The sequence below is a fragment of the Dipodomys merriami genome, unplaced genomic scaffold (genome assembly GCF_024711535.1).
Source record: "Dipodomys merriami isolate MVZ:Mamm:240054 unplaced genomic scaffold, mDipMer1.0.p SCAF_9, whole genome shotgun sequence".
Taxonomy (NCBI): Eukaryota; Metazoa; Chordata; class Mammalia; order Rodentia; family Heteromyidae; genus Dipodomys; species Dipodomys merriami.
Genome location: NW_027206512.1, coordinates 30,838,735 through 30,860,648, shown reverse-complemented (window position 1 = coordinate 30,860,648; position 21,914 = coordinate 30,838,735). Strand labels below are relative to the sequence as shown.

The following is a 21,914-nucleotide window of genomic DNA, read 5'->3' as shown; positions in this document are numbered from 1 at the left end:
AATTAAAGCGATATCATGTATAGTGGAGGTCACTCATTTCTATCTAGGGGGAGGTTCTGACACACCACACACACTAATGTACAGAATTAGCTTCAGACCAATGTTTTTGACCTTTCACAAATTTATTCTTTTTCTCCCCCAGAAGTTCCAAACACATTGTATTTTGCAGTCCACTCATGTAGCTTTTTAGGGCTTCTTTCTATATGAATTTCTTTAAAATACATTAGTGTCCTCTCTGTGGCAGCCTCCTCTCCCTTGTCCCAGTGTGCATGCATCACAGTGGACCAAGTGCCTGGGTGGGCACAACTTCATGACTGTCTCTTTCTTCCAGAGAGGTGCATCTGTCCAGCACTGGTTTCTTGAGAATGAGTGTTTGGCAGAGTGTGCCTTTGGTGCCTGAGAGCAGGAAGTGTTCAGATAGCTGCCCGGCAATGGAGCAACTCTGCTCTGAAGACAGACACTTTTCAGGGATTAACATGTGGAAAACATGAGGTTAACATGATGATCTCTCCCAACTTGTTAGTAAGTTAGCATAAAAGGAAGCATCTATCATAATTACCACTAATAATACATTTTTAGGTCATCTATTTGTTCTAGAACTACACAATTCAATTCAAGAATATGTAGGTCCCATGAGATATTCCTTGAGCAAAACCTTCCTAATGCTTCTAAAATGATGCTATAGGGCATCTGATAATATATAAGCAACTTAAAAATTAAACATTATTGTATTTGAATAACAAGTTTAAGTACAAGATGTAATACTGGCAGTGCAAATTTAGTAAAGATCGTAAAAATGCATTCACCTTCAATGCAGTTTAAACTTTACAAAGTGGCTTTCAGAATTTGCAATTTAACATGTATTTCTCCCTTCATCCTTACAAAAGCACGTATATCAATATGCATTGATATTTTGTATTTATTCATAAGATAATTGTATTTACTTCTGACATTTTCTTAAGCCTAGTCTAGTGCCAAAATTTTTATTCAAACAGCTACAATTTGATAACAGACACAGTGGTAATTTCTACTACTTCGAGCGATCTGTTAGCTATTTTGTAGTCTGCCTATTTATGATTCTGTCAGTAATTCCATTTTGAGATGATCTCTGATCTTCCTGCTTCAGACCTCCCTCCTTTGGCACCCTGTACAATTACGTCCTCATGGTTTTATCCTCAGGATTTCCCTGACTCTGTATTTGGTTCTGTGTTTCATGATTTTTTGGCTTTGGAATTACTTCAGGCATAGAGCTTTGTTATGCAGGCCTTTTCTTTGCTTTACCAATGTATTATTTAGAAAGATTATATTGTGCTTATGCATATTCATAAGGCAGAACAAACCTGGTTTATATTCAGAAGAACTTTAAATAGAAAGATGATTTGAGAATCTAAGAACATGCCATTCAGTTCTAAGATTATTTCTATTGGAGACAGATATCTTTATTTCCATGGACTAATCCCTACTGGATGTTAGGGGAAGGGAGATATTCTGTAGTAGATCCCATGTTCAGATTTGTGGAACTCTTTGGAACTTTGTAGACAAGGATAAGAATTTTGAGAAAGCAAGTTTTCTGATTTACTAATTTAGATTTTTTTTAAAGATTTGCATTATTTGAGTTCTCTTTTATTTTATTTTTTTTTTTTTGGTCGGTCGTGGGGCTTGAACTCTGGGCCTGGGCGCTGTCCCTCAGCTCTTCAGCTCAAGGCTAGTGCTCTACCACTTGAGCTACAGCGCCACTTCCGGTTTTCTGATGGTTTATTGGAGATAGGAGTCTCGCGGTCTTTCTTGCCCGGGTTGGCTTTGAACCGCGATCCTCAGATCTCAGCCTCCTGAGTAGCTAGGATTACAGGCGTGAGCCACCAGCGCCCGGCTTCTTTTAATTTTTTTAAGTAGTTGTACAAAGGAGTTACCATGTAACAAAGCAGTTTATGAATACAATATGTTTTAATTTTATTCTTACAAAGTTGATTGTATATGTAAAATAAACCTTGTCTTTCCAAAATATTTCATATGAGAGCTATGTGTTTTTGATCTTAATAATAGTAGTCCAGAGTTTATAGTAATCCATAGACAATTTTCATGATTTTTGTTCTGTTGCAAGAAAGTCACAAGAATATTGCTGTTATAAGGTGAAAAAGAGTAAGGGTTTAAGTTTGTAAATTTGAGTACAAGAAAGTGTGCTGGAATAAAATAACTAAATGAATAGGTTATTTTGTTCATCTTTTTGAAGATTTAATCTTACAGTTCTGTAAGTTATAGTTCAGTGATATTGTAGGCATATACATGAATGCTAGGCATTATGACACCTAGGTTCAATCCCCTGCACACAACTAAAAACAAAAAACAAAACAAAGAGAAAAACAAGAAACAAAAATGAGCCAAGTGGGCAGGAGCCTATGGCTACTCCCATAATCCTAGCTACTCAGGAGGCTGAGATCTGAGGTTTGCAATTCAAAGCCAGCCTGGGCAGGCAAGTCCATGAGACTCTTATCTCTAATAAACCACCAGAAAACTGGAAGTGACATTGTGGCTCAAGTGGCTCAAGTGGTAGAGTATTTGCCTTGAGCTGAAGAGCTCAGGGAAAGTGCCCAGGCCCAGAGTTCTACCCCTATGACCGACTAGGAAAAAAACCCACAAAAACGATGCAAGTAAATTTTATGGAAGTTTGTGAATATGATCTTAATATAAAGGTTTTGCAAGGAAAATTTGATAACTGACCTTAAGCTGTAGGAAAATTTATAATGAACAGATTCACCAACAGGTTGTTTTTTATGAGCTAATAAAAATATGACTGTTTTTCATAGCTAATAAAATTTATTTTCCCCTTGTTAGAGATTCAATTTGATAAATATCCAAATTCAAAACAGTACTAGTACATTTTTTAGGGAAAAAGACTCCGTGAGTTCAAATTGCATCAACTGTAATGGAAATATCTATATTGCAGGTAGACAAGGTCACATATTTAGTAATAGAACAGTCATAGGACTAATATGCCAAAATGAAGTTATTGCAGCTTTCCTCTCTTTATTTAATTTTCCTCTTTGTTGATGCAAAATGCAAGCTTTCATCTCCAGGGAAATTGTTATTCTTTTTATTTGCTGATTAATCAGGTCAAATAGACATTTTCTTATTATCTGTTTTGAGCCTTGGGTCTAGTAAAGTGTAAGAATATCTTGAGCCTCATTTATTTTAAGTAAATAACATATTTAAGTAAATAACATTCATCTATCTCATTTCCTCTGGAAATGTGAGAAATATTTACACCAACTTCCTTATATACATCTTTGGTACTAATAATTATTCTGACAACAAAGAAACGGATTCCTTCCTTTTGCATTTTATTTCAGATGCAATGACATTAGAATGTGACACTTATTTGGAAAAGGCATTATGTAAAATTAAATGTTAAACCTGCAATACATCATTTTATTAATTAGGCAAGATAATTTCTCAAGAAACATTGCTATAAGACTGGAAAATATATGATCAAGTTCTTCAGAAGCTAAGAACTATATTCTTAAAAACTAGAAACATGTATGTTGAGGAAACAGCTATTGGAGTGAGTAGTTCTGTTAACTCATTCCTTATTTGTCCTTTAAGCTGAGAGTTTTAAGAAGAAAAGAGAAAGTGATAGTATATCTACTCTTCTTGAGCATTCAGACAGTAACTTGTTCAATTAAAAATTCTTGTTAGGTCAGACATAATGGATTCTTGTTGTTACTTTAGTATTTATTCAATAAAAGAGATCAATACTTTTGGCCCCAAGGGAGCCACACTGATAAGAGACTCCACAGTAAGTCTCTCTCTCTCTCTCTCTGGGTTCATTAGAAATGTTTGGCTGGCAGGTGCAATATCTGCTGTATGACTAATGTCAATTAGAACATCACGCTAGAATAAGAATTCAGACATTCTTTTTTAAATTGGTTTTTAATAGCATAGATAATTTGTTAGTAGAATTTTATATTCTCCTTCCAGTTCTCTTGTAGGTGTTCTTTAGAAAAGGAATTTCTAAAAGGGAATTGGAGAAGAATAGCTTTGAGTTTTGATAAATGTAGCCAGCATGTACTGGAACCTCTTTGTCTCAAGTTTGGATCAAAATCTTTCATGATAGAATGCAGACTGGTTGTTGTACCCAGGTATGTAGAAAAGTAATGATTCTTTGTTATCATATTCATCATGGCCAAATTCTAAATGTGTATTTGTTTAGTAAAGTTGATTTGTGACTTATTTTTTGAAGCATGCTATTAAAGTCTTAATAAAATCTAAGTTTCTTTGTTACTTCGTATACTCCCCAAATATGGCCTATTCAGGTAATAATGTCATTTGCAGAACAAGTTGACAAAATCAACAAGCTCTAAATTTGGCTAAATTCCTTATTTTCAAATTAACCTGACATGCAAGACCTTGCCTTCCCTTCACTGAAACTTAAATTGGACGATCAAATTTAATCTTACAGATGATTTATTAACTCACAACTTTCACCCAACTAAATAAAATATTTGAATCACATGTTAGATTTGAAAGCCAAGAAAAACCTATACAAACCAAGAGACACAAGCTCAAAGTAGGATATCAAATTTTGCTAGAAAATACAGTTCTTCTGACTTCCAGTTTTCCTTCCCACATAATACATCAATGATTTGTTAACACCTAAAAGAAAGTTTTTTTCTTAATTTTGTTTATGTAAGTCTGCTCATTTCAAGATCCCAATTCACTTATATTATTAGAATACAAATAATTTAGACCTGTTCAGTTTATAAAGCACAACTACATCTAAAAGTCAAAATGCTTACAAGTTGAATTTTAAAATCTCTGAAATGCTTTAAGCCTAAACATTGAATTGTGGGTTCTTTTCTACTATGTTTTTGCAGGTTTACTGTCTACATAGTATATTGAAGACAAGTAAAATCTGCTTTAAACTAAGTATTGGGTGGTGGTTTTGAGTGGTGTGTGTGTGTGTGTGTGTGTGTGTGTGTGTGTGTGTGTGTGTGTGTGTGTGTGTGTGTGTGTGTGTGTGTGTGTGTATGCATGTATACATGTATAGTATGTATAATGGATTTTAAATTCAACACCTAATTGTCACTATATTTTGTAAAGCATGCACATTGGGGCAAGGTATTTATATTGCCTACAGCTCAGTGCCCTCATATGTAAGTAGGATGATTTAAAACACACAAAAAAAACCTTCTTAGAATTATTTTGGGAACAGAATTACAAGTTTGTGTAGATTCTTAATATGATTTCAGTCTTCCTGAGCACTAGCATTTGTCTTCCTGATACTGTTGTTTTTAGCAGTGGAAGAATGGGTGATGACTTACTGAGGACTAGATTTTATTTCTGTTGTGGAAAATAAAATAAAAAATGTTTTTATTTTGCCATGGTGAATAACCATTTAAATAATCAAATGAGAATACTGGCATTGCACTGAAGTCCTCTTCTCAAGGATGGTATTGGAGGATTGAAAGTTTCTTTTTACATCTAATCTTGTCCAGTGGCTACTAAGATGTTGTTCTAGATAAGGAAAAAGTTAATCTCTATCCCTGTAGCAGTCACCCATCCCCTTTCTACAACCCCTTCCCACTAGCCCCACCATGACCACTCACCAGCCTGTTTGCACAGTTGTACAGAGATCTTGCACATGCTGAAATATAATTCACTTGTCCACGTGGTAGTTGTTTATGCCATTGACTTGTTACTGTCTGTTCTTTAGCCAATGTTAGAAAAAAAAGGATGAAAAAGAGGGAAGTAGCATTGGAAGATGGAAGTGTGGTTTCACAAAAACTGTGATAAAATGTTGGTTCACGCCAGGTGCCAGGGGATAACGCCTATAATCCTAGCTACTCAGGAGGCTGAGACCTGAGGATTGCAGTTCAAAGCCAGCCTTGGCTGGAAAGTCCCAGAGACTCCTATCTCCAATTAACTACCAGAAAACCAGAAGTGGTGCTGTGGCTTACAGTGTTAGAGTGCTTAATCTTGAGTGAAAAAGATTAGGGACAGCACCCAGAACTTGAATTCAAACCTCACAACTGATCCCCAACCCTCCAAAAAGTTCATTCATTTCTTTCATCCTGCCCACATGTGGCATATAAAAGGAGAATGTCTCTGATTCTAACTCAGTGACCACAGCTGCATATCATAATCTTATTTGAAATTTATGTGGTATTTTTCAGTTGTAACTAATATTTTCCTTCCTCACACAGAATTTATGATGAAACTCTTAATTGCTTTGTGTAAGATATATTTTATTACTTATCTTACAAATACTTATGTGCAATATCTAATTTTATGCATCAAATAATGTATTCTTAGGAGAAACAGGCACAGTAACTATTAATGCTCTTAATGTTGAAATTCTGACTTTCTCAGTAAATGTGTTTATCATAAATTAAGGGCTACATTAAAGGATAAGTTATCATAAATAAGTTATAATTATAAACTTTATAATTAGGGATGGTAAGGTGATCTTGATCATTGTATTATGTGGTGAATCTCTATGAGGTATAATAAATGAGCAAGGCATTAAGCAACCTTGAAATGCATGTTGTAGCAATATTAGAGAAAGACAGTGCAGCACTTTGAGTGGCTTTGGCAAGAAAAGTTAGCTAAAGTGTGGAAGTCTGAGAAATATTTGATGACAGATTCCTGGCGTGGGTAGTTTTTTTCCCTACCTTTCATCACAAAGAATGTCTAACAGTTTCATGAACAAATATTAAAATGATAAATGTTAACATTATTATAGAAACCATAGGAAAGACTGCCATCTCCAGTATGAAGTTCAGGAGTTAGTTCCAAATTGAATCCCATTAGTGGAAGACAAAAAGAGAAGAATGCGTTATTGGCTCCATGTTGAAAACATCAAATTTCCCATGACACTAAATTTCCAAGAGAACTGGATAGTTCATGCTGTCTTCAGCAATTTAGGACTCCAGGAGCAGGCCTAGAACTGTTAAGTAACCTTGCTGCAGAATGAAAGATTTAAATTACTCTTCACACCTAACATCTATCTTCTCTATATGTTTCTTTGATTATCAGGGTCAACAAAGAACACTAGATGCACACTTAAAAATTTGCTTCTGGCTTTGTCATCAACTGCTTTTGTGACCTTGAGTAAGTCACTTTCTTTTCCTGGACTCCATTTTTATTTCTGGAAAAGCATGACCTAGAACTGGAAGTGAGGGGACTTTGTAAAAAGGATAAAGTCAACATGTTGTAGGCCCACAGGCTGCTTATTGTCCACATAGCTGGGATAAGGTGGTTATTCTTTGCTGTTTGTTATGTGGACTGTCTGTACCTTCCTGTCACGCTAATGTAATAATTATCTCTTCCATTACAGTGGAGGTTTATATGAGGTTATGAATCCAGCCTTTATCAACTTTGATCCTTACAAAGGATGTTCTTCAATAACAACCCAAATCTAATTTTTACTAATGAAGCCATATGACAGGTGTGGTAGCTAGAAAGTAGGCGATGGGTGTGTGAGATCATATTGATAAGAGTGAGCTCTCTTGTTGACCTATTATCCACACTAGGCATGAGGTCTTGGATATTTCTGTTCAGTCTAGATTGTTAGTGTGGTCTGCACAGTTTCTCCAATCTGCAAAACCTGTATCATAATGTTCTTAAAAACTTTGAAGTTGATTGCTTTAGAAGGAGCATGCATGTTCAATTTACCATAGATGTCACCCCTTCCCATTACCTCTCCCCAAACCACTGACCATTTATATAATCTATCTAGTCTCTGAAGGGTTGAGAGCATGAACTGTGTCTAGACAGATCAGGGCTGAGCATTCAGTTACTGTTTTATTTTTTTTGGCCTTAGGGGAAACCCTGCTGAATCTATTTATACTCATAAAAATGTAAAAGTAGAAAGCCAAATAAAGATTAAAGAAGTAGACACTTGCAACTCAACTTTTATTTATTTGCTTATTTATTTTTCCCAGCATTAGATCTGAGACTCGGTGCCACAGACAAAGAGAGATATTAGAGAAAAGACAGACAGTAACTTGACATCAGAGATCATGATCCAAGAGTGCAGGTGAAAAGACAGAAAAATAGTAAGTCTCTGGGGCAAAGACTGTTCTGAGAAGTGGATAATTGTACTGAAAGACAATCCATTTAAATAATGACTTTGCAGCTGAGGAGAAAAGGACTGTATTAGTGCCTTCCTCAACAATTTCATTATGTTTGTGTCCTCCACAAAGAAAGCTCTTTCCCAGCATGAGGCTGAGCTTTCCTCACAAATCCCTTTCTGGGCCCAACATCTATAATCTAAACATTTGAAAGCCATGTAGGTTTCAGTCAGTGCAACTTCTTGGTTTGTAATTGCTTGCAGTGCAGTGTAGATAATGTATTTTTTCATTTGTTAAACATGTACTTCCTTTAAATGTCCAAGAATATCATTCAATTCTGTTATACATTGATTTAGTAAATTCCCACTTGTCAAGATATTATAGATTTTGATCATGTTTAAGTTTTGTTTTTGTCTCTCTAGCCTATTAAGTACTTTGTTCTGCAGCAGAATTTTCGCAGATGTATTTTAGGAATCAGTTTGTATTATAGATTTTGTAATCCCTGATGTTCATTGATAATTCATTTCAGTCAACTTAGCTGAAAACACATTAACTAGGCATCATTTTATTCAGGTTTGAAAATTTTCCTCCTTTGCTGAATCTTCCTATTTTATTTGAAAGCTGGGTTATTATGAATAAGACAAATTTTAGAAAAATCTTGGATTTTAATTATTTTGTTTCATAAGAAAATGATTTAGAACCATGAAAAGTTTTAACCGTTCAACATTTAGCCATAAAATCCTTAGCACTTAACTTTGTTAATTACATTGTAGTCATCTAGAAAATATGCCAAACACCCCAAATATATAAACTCCAGTTTATAATAAATTACCAAAACAAATGGTGCTGTTGTTTATATTAGTATAAGTATTGCAAATATTAAAACTAGAAAATACTGATAGATCCTAAGACCCGTAGAAGAAGCTGTAAATGTCTTAGGAATGAATCCTCTCATTGAAACCGGCCAAGACCAGTTGGGTACATTCTTTTGGATCTGACTAGTCATCAGTTTCCAAGAAACTGATGAGAAAATTAAGATAATAGATTAAATTTGGATAATGTTTTTCCTGACTTTTGATATAGTACCTGGAATTGTTTCAGTGAGGCACAACTAATCCTTTTCATAAAAAATAAAATAAAAGCTGGGCACCAGTATCTTCACCTATAATCCTAACTACTCAGGAGGCTGAGATCTGAGGATTTTTCCAAGCCAGCCTTGGCAAGAAAGTCTGTGAGACTCTTAACTAATTAACCACAGAAAACAAAATGGTGCTGTGGCTGAAAGTGGTATATTGGCAGCCTACTGTTTAAAACTTAGGGACAGTGTCCAGCCCATGAGTTCTAGCCCTGTGACCCTCAAAAAGAAAAAAGAAGTAAACAAAAACAACAAAAACTATTATAGTTGGGCTTCTCTGCTTAAACAATCATGTCCAGAATCATGTTTATATTCTGAGAAGAATATAAAAAATATGAAGAATAAAATATACCTGTTTTCCTGATGCCTGAAATGCATCTAAGATACTGCATTTTTTCCATCAAGTACATTTCCCCCCTCAGATCAAAACTCAATAGTTCTGAGAAAAGATACTTAATGAACTATACCAAATTGAATTTTGTTTGTCCAAGTCTATGAAAACATTTCTTATGGTCTTCAGAGTGGAAAATGAGGAACATGACATTGAATTACAAAATATCTTAGGGAACACTGAAGAGATAATTCAAAGAAAGACAAACACTTCAGTAGACTCGGTTTTGAGCACATATACAATGATGAACAAAATACAGTATGAAACTTATAACATGGCTTTTGTACATTTCGCATTCATATATGCCAACTTTTAACTCACATTGAAATGCTTTTAGAAATAAAATTCTTGTGTGGCAATAATTTAGTGCTTTAAGCCTGTTGTTCTATGTCTGTTTATTATCAGAAAAGAAAAATATTTCAGACTTTAGCAGATTGTGCCTGTCTAGACTGGTTTCAAAAGGAATATTGCATTATGTGGTAATGGCAGTTGTATTTCAGCTTTGGGGTAGATATTTTAACAATATGGATCTGTTTGGGCTGGTTTGAAGACAAAAAGGTCTCACTACCAAAATGTAGCTTACTGAACTATTGTACCAAAATCTAGGTACTTATCGACAATTTCTTAATGGTATTTTGTTTTATGTCTTTTAGATGGAAACATGAGCTTCCCTAAATGTTATTTATTTTTTCATGTCCTCCAATTGACTGCATTTCTATTCCTCTATTAAAATATGTTTTTGTGTGACTTACATGAATGATACATTAAGATATTTTCTGTTAAGATGTGGACAAGAAACCAGCCTTAATTAGATCATATTTATGTTCATATTCAAAATATTAGAGCTAGCCCCTTCATTTATGAAATAAAGGTGGGCTTTATGATGTGTGACACAATGTATGGTATTTTCTCTGTAAAATAGTGATTTAAATAGCTTATGCTGGATTTGCCAGTCATGGACAACTTTCAATTTTAGTATTTCTTTATCATGCGTCCATTACTTAATTTTTATTTAAATTTTGTATGTCCATGCCCCTTGATGAAAGCCTGTATATTTAGGAGATTGGATATCTAAGAAAAAAGTAAGTTTATTGAAGTAAACAAAGTACCTATTTAAAAAAAGTTTCTGTGCATTATTTGACACTCTAAAACAGTAATTCATAATAGATTGCTTTTAAATGTACCATGTCATGTAGGCAGATATCAATAGGGACTTAATATTTGATGATCTTGATTTAAAAATCTCCCTCCACAGAGTGTAAACTTGTTCAGCCACTTTGGAAAGCAGTATGAAGGTTATTCAAAACACTACACATAGAGCTCCCCTATGACCTGGCAATTCCACCTTTGGGCATTTACCCAAATGATCACAAACAAGGCCATACTAAAGCTACCAGCACAACTATTTTTATAGCAGCATTATTCACCATAGCTAAGATATGGAACCAATCCAGATGCCCCTCAGTCAATGAGTGGATCAAGAAAATGTGATTTTATTTCTGAAACTCAGATGGTTGTAGAAAAGGCTTATAATTTTACATGACCAGTGTTCAGGGCTTCTTGAAGTTCTGAGGAAAAGGCTTGCTCTATAAAGAGCTGTTAGGTCTTTTGTTTTTTTTTAAATGCTGTTCAAATGCATGCATTCTGTTTCTGAAATACTACTATTGCATAATAACCTTTCAAGATTAAAGAAGGTAAGTCTTATATCTTTTAATACCAGGTATCAAGGCTACATTCTCAAGATAATCAGGACTCTAATGAGATTTTATACATCATATGAAAATCCACATTTGGGTTTTAAATTATTGATTTCTAACCACTTTAATATTCATAAGGTAATTTTGTAGATGGGATTTTTGCTTTCCTGTAGTATAATGAGAAATTGGCTTTGGGGGTCAGGATGTTATTTCTATAGTGCTTTTTGGAAACTAAGAATTATCAATATTAGATTTTGATGGTTTTGTCTCATTTGTGGGGGGGTGGTTGTCAGTGGATGATGTTTCATGAAAGAGATCCAACTGTTTTACATTTAACACAAACGTAGTTAATGTGTTTTAGTTCCCTATACTCATTTATGCTTTTTCTTTTACTGCCTAGAATTGCTTACTGAGTTGAATACTGGGAATAGACTTAGAACAAATACCCATGATACAAATTAAGGCCTTCCTTTTCACAATAACTGAGTATCAAAATTGATCTTTAACCTCTTAACTTAAACTACATGCGGAAAACTGATTGGTGGAACCATTAATTTAGTTCATCTACACTTGATTGACAAACTGAGATTTTTGTTTTGTTTTGTTTTGCTTTTTTTTGAAAGACTTCAAATGTGAAGAACTTTCTCTAAATAAGTAAAATTCTCAGGCTGGCTTAGTCATGACCCAACATTTTTTTTTGTAATCCAGATGTTTCTTTCTTTAAGATATGTTCTTATGGATACAGGTGGACCTGTTGCAACAATGAGAAGTACAAGTTGTCATGTCCACAATGAGCTTTACAATGTGTGTGTGTGTGTGTGGGGGAAGGCTTGGGACTGGGGGGGAGGGGGGAGGCTGGGAAGGGATGTGAACGATAAACAAAGGAGGAGGCTGCAATGCTTGGTAAGAAATGTATGCATTATCCTGCCCATGTAATTGTAACCCCTCTGTACAGTATGTTCACAAATAAAATAAAATAATAAAAATAAAAAATATATAAAAATATAAAAAAGATATGTTCTTATGGGAAATAGGACCTTAAGAATAGAAGGTTACATTTCCCTAGGTAGTAGAACACACCTTTTTAGGGGACACCAATGTGGCCATAAATATTTATGTCATGAACTTATTATTATAATTTGGAAAAATAAAAAAATTTCCTATCCATTTCCTTTGTGTTCATGTTTTTATTGAAAGTAAGCAAATGAGAATTAGCCTTCTAATTTGTGTTATCACTGTACTGATGGCTAAAACTTACCTTCCATAAAAATTGTCCTTTAAAGAATGAGAGTGTGTGAAGTTGTCTTAATTGTACTCTTAGAGTAGACACTCCACTACTTCAAATAAACTATTTTTTTCCTTTATTTCTTTACTTTCTATCCTCATTTTCTCCCCTTTCCAATATATGATGGTTTGATAAGATCTGCATTCTGAACTCTCAATATTGTTCTCTCCATTTTCAACTATGTTCCAAATATGATACAAATTCTTTCTTCAGTTTTCCAAATATAACAAACATCAGATCCTAATGTTAGGATTTGAAATTTCAGGAACAAAGAAAAGAAAAACATAAAGTAACTCACAAATTACTATATGGTTAAAGAAATCTCAGATCTCTGAGCCTTAAGTTTATTCTCAAAGTAATATGGGTCTTTCTTGTTTCCAAATAGTTGGAATAGTTTTCTCTGATAAGGAATATTTAGTTGTCTCATTTCCTCTTGTGCTTTTAATTCAAATTGGGGAAGGTCTTGCCCAGAGGCTTTCATCTGTCTATGTTGAACAGATTCAACTGTACACATTCCCTTCCATTTAATCTTATAACTGTGTAGGCATTGCTACATGCAGAACCATTGTCTTATGCTGTGACCCTACATCATAACTGAGCCCAGGACATTGTTCATTGTCCTCTCCATTGATGTGAAAAGACAATTTAAACTCCAGGTCTCTTGCAAACAACTGTTTAAACATGTAGTAAGTCCTAGTGAAGTCTATAGTAGTAAAAACACAGAATTCCATTGCAACAATATTTGTAGACTATCAACTGATTTTAAACATTCTTCACAACTTCCTAAACTACATGAGTCATACCCCCCTGACCCCCCAATTCTTTTAGCTTTTAGGATTTTGTTCCCCTCCAACTAGTGAATCCTACTAAGTTTGCTCAGGCTGGCCTGTGATCTTGATTCATCTACTTTTGTCTCGCAAGTAGAAAGAGACACAGATGTATGTCATCACACTGAGCTTGAGATAGTTTAAGGCTAGCCTTAAACTAAAATTCTTTGCCTCTGGAGTAACGGAGATTTAAGGTGTGAACATCCTGTCCAGCTTAAAACATTATTTCTCTTCTTCACTTTTTATCCTGTTCTTGTTTTAGTTTGAAGCTTGAAAGACCCATATTACAACCAGTCATGGGCAAAATTAAAAATTGTATGAAATTCTCTGCCCTTTTAAGGCTGTCTTTACATTTCTGTGAATGTGAATTTGTTTACTAAATTCGAAACAGAAATAGAGAAAGGATTGCTTCCTCTAAAGAAAGTTACAAACAAAAACCACTTTGTCTTTTCAGGCAACTTTGACAGGCTTATATTTTAACTTTTTTCAGCTCATGTATAGAAATAGTATAGAACAGTGTTTAATTTATTCACATCCTTTACAAAATGAAACTTAATTTTAAAATATATTGAACCACTTTGATTTATTTGGCCGTAAAATTAACTCTCTCTGTAGTCAACTGTTTCAGGGTATCTTGGCATGAGAATATAGTATGTTTTTAAAAATATAATAATTTGAAGTTTGATTTATTTTTTGGCTCCATTATTTGAACCAATAGAATATTTCACATAGTTGCTGTGCCAAATTGATGTCATTCTTGGTAAATAATAAAATTTGCTTTCAAGTTTTAGAGTATGAATCTATTTGTTCAGCATTATGTTTTTTTAACCTTGCCATAAAATGTAGCTGCCATTAGCATTGATACTTTAAAGTAATTTTTGGTAGTCATTTTAATAGTTAATTTTAATAATCATTTGCATTTATTTAGGAGTCAATATTTGAGATAGAAATAAATCATTACAGGAGAAGATACATTTGTGTGATTTAATGCCAAATAAGTTTATTTTGGTATTGTTTTTCTGTCTTTTATGTGTACACTTAAACATTGTGAATGGTTATCAATTCACCACATTCATTAATTTTTTACATTGATATATTCTTTGTAGAAGACTTGAATAATATAGAAAAAAGTAAACCAACAACAGCACCAAACTGTAACACACCCTAACCTGCAGTTTCTAGATATATAATGTTGGAGATAAAATGCATTTCAAAATGGAAAAATCTACTTTTCTTTTTGTTAGAAGTCACTAGGTTTTTAATTTTAAAAAATTGTAAAAATAAATCTATACATCTACAGATGGATTACAGTTACATAAATCAGGTGATGAATACTTTTTTTTTGTCAGTCGTGGGGTTTAAATTCTGGGCCTGGGCGCTGTCTCTCAGCTCTTCAGCTCAAGGCTAGCTCTCTACCACTCCAGCTATAACGCCACTTCCGGTTTTCTGGTGGTTTATTGGAGATAAGAGTTTCACGGATTTCTTGCCTGGGCTGGCTTTGAACCATGTCCTCAGATCTCAACCTCCTGAGTAGCTAGGATTACAGGCGTGAGCCACCAGCTAATGGCTTACATTTATTTTTAAAAGATGTCACCTCTTCCCCTTGTTTTCCTCCAGGTTTTCTCTACTGCACTCACCCCATCCTACACACCTCACCCCTGATCCTACACACAAGTTGTATGGTTCATTTGCAACATAGTTTCTAGTCAGTATTGCTGCTGCATTTGTTCAACCTCTGTCCTACCATTTCTGTGCTCTCCCTTCCCTTCCCAAAACAAATGAACTGATATACAAAACAAAGGTAAGAAATCAAAAACAGGGAAAAGAAGAAAAGAAACAAAATAACAAGAAGGCAAAATAACAAAAAACACTCTTGTTTCATTTGTTAGAGTTCATTTCAATGAATGTGATTTTACATGATCATATGCATCTAGCTATTGCATTTTTGTGATCCTCTCCTAAAAAATCCTCCTTTCATCTCACTGTGTGGATGTTTAAAGTCTTGTATAACTTATGGCCAAATGTAACTTTTTGTCTTTTACCATTCACCGTGTTTGTTTTATAGTTACAACAAATTAAGGAAGCCACACAACCTATGTTTCTTTGCCTCTGGATTACTTCAGTTAATGTAATTTTTTCCAAGTCTTCCCGTTTTCTTACAAATGGTGTAATATTCTTTCTGATGGAAGCATAGAATTCTGTTGTGTGTATGTGTGTGTGTGTGTGTGTGTGTCTGTGTGTGCGTGTGTGTGTGTGTGTGTGTGCGCGTGTGTGTGTGTTTGTGTGTGTGTATCACATTTTCGTGATTTATTCATCTACTGAGAGTCATATGGATTGATTCTATATCTTAGGTATGGTAAACAGTGCTATGATGAACATGGTTGTGATGGTGGCTTTAGAATGGCTTGGTTTGTGGTCGATTGGATAAATGACCAGGAATAGAATTGCTGGGTTATAGGGAAGCTCTATGTTTAGTCTTTTGAGGACCCTCCATATTGCTTCCCACAATGGTTGAACAAGTTTACATCTCTACTAACAGTGTAGTAAAGTTCTCTTTTGGCTACATCTCTGCCAGCATCTGTTATTGTTAGTTTTCTTGATAATGGCCATTTTAACTGGGGCAATGTGGAATTCAATGTTGATTTGATTTGCATTTCTTTTATGGCCAGAGATGTTGAACAATATTGTTTCTGCCGACATTTTTTTTTGGGGGGGTCCGGTTGTGGGGCCTGAACTCTGGGCCTGGGCACTGTCCCTCAGCTCTTCAGCTCAAGGCTAGCGTTCTACCACTTGAGCCACAGCACCACTTCCGGCTTTTTTCTTTTTGCTTATGTGGTGCTGAGGAATTGAACCCAGGGCCTCAGGCATGCAAGGCAAGCGCTCTACCACTGAGCCACCTTCCCAGCCCACACTGCCGACATTTTTTTGTATGCTTTGTTGTCATGAAGGTCAGAGTCCTCTATCACCTTATAAGAAAAATATACTCTTTTTACTGACCCAATGATAGCTGATTATCATCAGTGATGATTCAACATCACCAATAAATAAAACATTTTATGTAGCAAGGATTTTTTGTATGTAAAGAGACCATTTTTTTCTGTTCTTTAATTTAAAAATATTTTATTTTTAACAAATCAAGGTAGAAACACTCCAAGTATAGAATGTTGAGTTGTGGTCATATTAGAGAGGTGAGCTGGAGAGTCAACTGGAGAGTATGAGTTTTACTTTGAAGACCTTTTGAGCTCCTGAACACATTAGTATTTTAATAGGTGACACGTATTGATCACGGTCTCATTCTCTACTAGAGTCTTGATTCCAAGAGTATAAATATGTTTGATGATGTTGTGAGAGCTTACAAATACTCTTCTAATGAAACATTTTAATGTCCTCTGCCTGTCTGAAGATTACTTCAATGAATTCTCTAAAAACTTTAAAATATTTCAAACAAATTATAAGTGATAATTTAACTGAATCTTTTTTTCCATTTTTTTTGGGATTTCAAGTCCCACAACAGACACAAAATGAAAAGGAAGAAATATTATATTTTAAAGACCACTATGTAAGATGTGGTTCTTCCATATTCATAGATACAACTGAAGTCAGCATGATGCTCAATAAATAAACTGTGTATAACTAGTGGAGGCTCCAAAGCATTACCTAATGACACTACCTTTAGCTTTACTACACATTTTTATTTACTGCTGAAGTATAAAATATCCTGAGAAAAAAGTAAATTTAATCTTGTTTATTTCAATAAGAAAGTGTTCTAAATTTGATGACAAGTAGAAATATAATAATAACATAAAACAAACTCTGGGAGTTTGAGGATAATGTTGTAAGACTAATAACATTAATTACAGCTTTTATGATACTTATCATGTCTGAGAATATGATTATTGTCAGCTAGATAGCTAGCTTGCACATGTATGTAATTATCTTTTGTTTATATAGAAACATGTTTGTGTATGTATGTGTGACTGTGTATCCATTGTTTAGACTTTTATTTTGCCTGCCGATTTTAAGGCTGCCAACAACACAGTCCATTCATGTCTATGGCATACAGCTTCTGGATATTCATGTTTTATTGAAGGGAATGATGCAGAAGGTAGAGAAAATGCCTGGAGGCTTTAACCGAAGTTAAAGACTTGGAGTAAGAGAAACTCTTGAAAGTTGTGAAATAACTGAAAGTCAGGATATCTTCTGTTCTGTGAAAGTGGAAGTTTCAGATAGCTGTTGTTAGGTAGTTGTTGTATTCTTTTTTATTCCTATTTGCAAAATGCTCTTTCTTTTTGTTTATGTGGTGCTGAGGAATCGAACCCAGGGCCTCAGGCCTGTAAGACAAGCTCTCTACCACTGAGCCACCTTCCCAGCCCTTGCAAAATGCTCTTATCCCTTCAGATGGCCCAATGAGGAAGGAAAATAGAACCTTCTTGAACAACTAACCAAAAATCATTTTTGCAAGATCTGTACTTGAGTAGCTTGACTTATCTTCTTGACCTGAAATTTCCTAATTTGAATTTCCAGCTTGAGGTTGTAAGGAATATTAAACAAAAATTTCAGCCAGATTTTGTAATCCTAGCTACTCAGGAGGTTGAGATCTGAGGATGGAGGTTTCAAGCCAGTGTGGGAAAGAAAGTTCCTTGAGATGCTTATCTCCAATTAACCACCAGGAAGTTAGGCTGTGATTTCAAGGTAGCAGAGCACTAGTCTTGAGCAAAAAAGCTCAAGGACTGTGTCCAAGTCCTATGATTAACCAGAAAGAGAGGGAGGGAGGGAGATAGAAACTTTTGAAAACTAAAGTCAAGTTCAAATGCTGGTTTTATTGAGATGAAGAAGGCTATGAATCTGACTCATTAGAAGGAAGAGTGTAGATGTCAGAGAAGGGAGAGGACAGTTGTGCTCTTTCTTCATTATTAATGGAGTTTAAAGTCAAAGCCTTTCAGGGTCTTGTGCTCTTGTGGCTTATTGGCTGGCACTCTACCACTTGGGCCTCTTATTGTTTTCTTATTGGTTATTTTGGAGATGGAGTCCCACCCACTTTTCTGCCAGGGCTAGTTTGGTCCTCTAGATCACAAACTCCTGAGTAGCTAGGATTACAGGCATGAGTCACTGGGGCCCACCTTACAACAAAAAAAAAACATTATTTTAAACCATTCTTACTACAGAATGTTCAGAAAGACCTACATAAAACAAAACTTCCAGTAGAAATTAAATATGATGCTTGAATCAAGCTTTTTTTCCACTCACTTGAAAACTTTTTGATACTCAGACAATTCTAAAGTGTGTTTTGTCTGTGCCCCTATAATTATTTTTAAAACCATCTATTTTCCTGTAAATGCAAATACATAAATACAGTCAAATGGTACTGAGAATTCTGATCCGTGCTTCATTTTAGTTATTATCGCATACTCAATTCTTCTAAGTACAGTGTCAGCAAATGCCTTACCTACATAGTCCATATTGTTGTATTCCATTTATTAATGAAATGTGAATGATTTTGTTCTGATTTAGTGCTGCTTTTGTGGATAATACAAAATATATAATGAGGGCAGAAGCTTCAGTCCAAATACTTGTACTGTCATTTTTTAATATGAGATGATTTCATAATGAGTCTGTTAGTAATTCAGTCTTGTATTCAGTAAGCATTGACTCAGGGTAAAGCAATATGGGATTAATCTTAAAACCTTGCTGGACTCTTCTAGTTGTGCTACCTGGAGTGGTAACTATGTCTCTCTCCACCAGTTTATTTCACTTCATAAGTGGGAAAAGCTTCTTTGTGGTATTTAGGGATAAAATCTTTAACAATTTTAAGAGTTTCTCATAGTGATTTGAAGGTTTAACAGTCTATCTATTCCAAGTTCTACATTACTTTTGCATTGTAACAGCCTAATAACCAGAGGCATCATTCATGTGTAAAAATATGGTTCATAGCTGGGTGCCAGTGGCTCCAGCTTGTAATCCTAGCTACTCAGGAGGCTGATATCTGAGGATTGTGGTTCAATGCCAGCCTGAGCAGGAAAGTCTGTGAGACTCTTATCTCCAATAAACCACTCAGAAAACTGGAAGTGGTGCAGTGGGTATAGTTGTAGAGCACTAGCCTTGAGCTGAAGAGCTGAGAGAGTGTTCAGGCCCAGAGTTCATGCCTCATGACTGACAAAAAAATAAAATAAAATAAAAAGATAAAAGAAAAAGAAATGTGGTTCATAAAATAACCTGTGAAAGTCTGCTGTTTAATTCCACATGTCTTCATACTCAGTTATTATTGTCAGAGCTGTTGCATTCATTTATGTTCCTCTTCCATGGAGCTCTGCTTGGTTTTTGTACATCATTGTTTGATATTAATGACCACCCAGTCTCAATCTAGACATATATTATTAAGAAAAACTGGGCATAGCATATATAACAGCAGCACAAAAGTAATGATCTTTTTGTAACAGTTAAATATTTCTATTGGTTTGTTCAATGTACTTTTATACACCTCACCATATTTTCCTACAATACAGAAAAGATTTTGAAAAGCAAATCCACCAGTGTAGACGTGATAGACCAGTCTTTTAAGTTCATTATAAAGGTTCAGATTAAAGTTCTCATAATTTCTTCATCTAGATAGATTTTGGTGGCAATATGAGTTTGGGTAATTATATGTGCAATACAAGAAGAATGATGTGAATCAGATATTGTTTATTTATTTGTTTACAATAAGAAACCAAAGCAAAACTAACTGATTAGCTCTGATTTTGTTTTTGGTTTTTGTTGTTGTTGTTGCTATGTTAGTTATGTAATGTGGAAAGCTCAAGTTGAACGCAATGATGAAAAATCAGAACCAGAGCAAAACAGGTTGAGAGCCATTGGAAATGAAATAGAAACTAGAGCAAATCTTCATTGGGAGCTGGTCTCTCAGGCTAGCTGACGTTCTGAGGTTGGGAACAAACACAAATTTATTGCCTTTTCATGGTCTATATCTGCACACTCAGGCATAAAGGAGCCTTGTTAACCCTCAGTGCCTTCAGCAGATTTGTAAATTTAGTAGATAAATGAAATAATAATCAGTAGTTGGGAGTTAGTTCCTTGCTTAAATTTTGATAGGTATATAGCTTAAGGATTTAAAATGCATCTACTCTAAGGATGAGCGAGATGCTGGATTAGAATCAAGGGATTTATTTGATCTACTTTCCCCAGCAAGCCAAGATTACTTCATGTCAAACCACAGTATCTTAAGAAACTGTAAATAGTAGAGGCTTTACTTGACACGTAATTTAGAAATGAAGAAGACTTTAATATTTCCCAAATATATTATCGATTTCAAGATGCAATTTTGTGTATCCTTATTTCTGACAAACTAAGCAGTATTAAATAAGGAAAACAAGTTAAATTATGTTTATAACCCACTATTTTGCAATACTTAAATACACACTTTGTTTCTATTTTTGACTCATTTAAAACAATGTGATTAATTTTTACATTGCTATGAAATAATAGACATATGTCATATTCATATGATTTTTAACTCACTATATCATAAAGGTAAGATTGTTTTTATAATAGTTAACACTTCCTCTACTCTCTAAGACCCTATAAATAAAATTTGCACATATACTACCTATGTTTTTCCTTTCTCAAAAAGTGATGAATACATTTTTGAGTCTGATATTATTCATTATAATTTTTAATAATTTTATTGTGAAAATATCATACAGAGGGACTACAATTACATGAACAAGGTAATGAGTACATTTCCTATCAAGCATTGTTGCCTCCTCCTTTGTTTTTCTCCCTTACCATCTCTGTCCTCCCATCTCCACTACTATCCACCCCTCTGCCAAAGTTGTGAAGTTTCTTTTTTGACATAGCATCTTGTACATCTCATTGTTGCAATGGGTCCACCTGAATCCCTATTTAAACAATTTGTTTTTTCCCTTCCCTGCCAAAAATTATACCAACATCAAACACAAGGAAAACAGGGGTTATACTCTGGGGGAAAGCAACAAAACAATCACCACAATCACAGTATAAATATGTTAGAAACAATAGCAAGCAAGAAAAAAAAAACACTTGTGTCCTTATCTTGGGGTTCGTTTTACCTAACATCATCTTATCTGACCTTTTCTGCTTGTCTCAGACATATACTAGGTATTACAAATAAGCGAAACCATGGGACCTATGTTTCTTTGGGCCTGACTTCACTTAATATAATTTTTTCTAAGTCTTTCCATTTCCTACAAATGGGGCAATGCCATTCTTTCTAATGGGGCATAGAATTCCATTGTGTATATATACCACATTTTCTTGATCCATTCATCTACTGAGGGGCATCTGGGTTGCTTCCATATCTTAGCTTTGGTAGATAATGCTGCAAATACAAACATAGTTGTGTTGGTAGCTTTAGTATGGTCTTGTTTGTGATCATTCTGGTAAATGCCCAAAAATGGGATTGCTGGGTCATAGGGGAGCTCTATGTGGAGTCTTTTGAGGAACATCCATACTACTTTCCAAAGTGGTTGAACAAGTTT

At 34.7% G+C, this 21,914-nt stretch overlaps 1 protein-coding gene across 25 annotated transcripts in view; it reads left to right on the top strand.

The window, feature by feature from the left end:
* Adgrl3 (adhesion G protein-coupled receptor L3) overlaps positions 1-21,914 on the top strand; it is a 735,816-nt gene that overhangs the window by 65,345 nt on the left and 648,557 nt on the right. The window contains exon 1 of one of the 25 annotated variants that reach the window (XM_070012568.1): positions 8,034-8,054. The exons of the other annotated variants lie outside the window; for them this stretch is intronic. The gene's annotated coding sequence lies outside the window, so the exon portion shown is untranslated. Of the gene's footprint in view, positions 1-8,033; positions 8,055-21,914 lie in introns of those variants that run through there. 25 annotated transcript variants of the gene reach the window in all.